The sequence below is a fragment of the Castor canadensis genome, chromosome 15 (genome assembly GCF_047511655.1).
Source record: "Castor canadensis chromosome 15, mCasCan1.hap1v2, whole genome shotgun sequence".
Taxonomy (NCBI): Eukaryota; Metazoa; Chordata; class Mammalia; order Rodentia; family Castoridae; genus Castor; species Castor canadensis.
In genome coordinates, this window is record NC_133400.1 from 75,035,420 (window position 1) to 75,036,040 (window position 621).

The window sequence follows — 621 nt, forward strand, 5'->3', positions numbered from 1 at the left end:
GTCTCTGTGGCGCAATCGGTTAGCGCGTTCGGCTGTTAACCGAAAGGTTGGTGGTTCGAGCCCACCCAGGGACGCTTATCTGTTTTATGAGCTGGTAGCCGATAATTTTGCACGAATCTCGTTCGGGCCAATGGGCTACACCGGGTGGATTTCCAGGGACTGGAGCGGACTTTGGGGCCCACCGGCGGGTGGCTTCCGGGCGTGCGGGGGCCTCTCCTCTCCCGCCTTCCGCTCGCCGCAGCCAGGTGGGTGCTGCCTGCGCTCCCGGGAGCAGCCTCGCCGGGCGCGCGGGGATGGGCGGGGGCGAGGGACGGGCACGAGCGGGGAGGGACGGGCGCGCGCGGGGAGGGGCGGGCCCTGGAATGTCCGCGCCGCCGCCCCAGCTCTGCGCGTCCCCGGAGGGTCTGGGTTTGCGCGCGACCCCAGAAAAGCCTTAGGTTCTCCGAATGCGTGAATTTCAAGAGTCAAGTTCAACGGCGAACTGAACTTCAACTCTCCCATTTTGTTGAAGCCCGGCTCCCCGCCTATCGGTTCCCCGTCAGGGTACACATGCCCTTCATCTAGACTTAAACGTTCCTGTTCTTCGTGTTAATAAGTCCAAAAATAAAATTTGTCGTAATA

At 62.2% G+C, this 621-nt stretch overlaps 1 non-coding gene across 1 annotated transcript; it reads left to right on the plus strand.

Annotated features, from left to right (window-relative positions):
• Positions 1 to 74, plus strand: Trnan-guu (transfer RNA asparagine (anticodon GUU)). The gene has a single exon. It is a non-coding gene; the product is annotated as a tRNA-Asn (tRNA).
• The last annotated feature ends 547 nt before the right edge of the window (positions 75 to 621 follow it).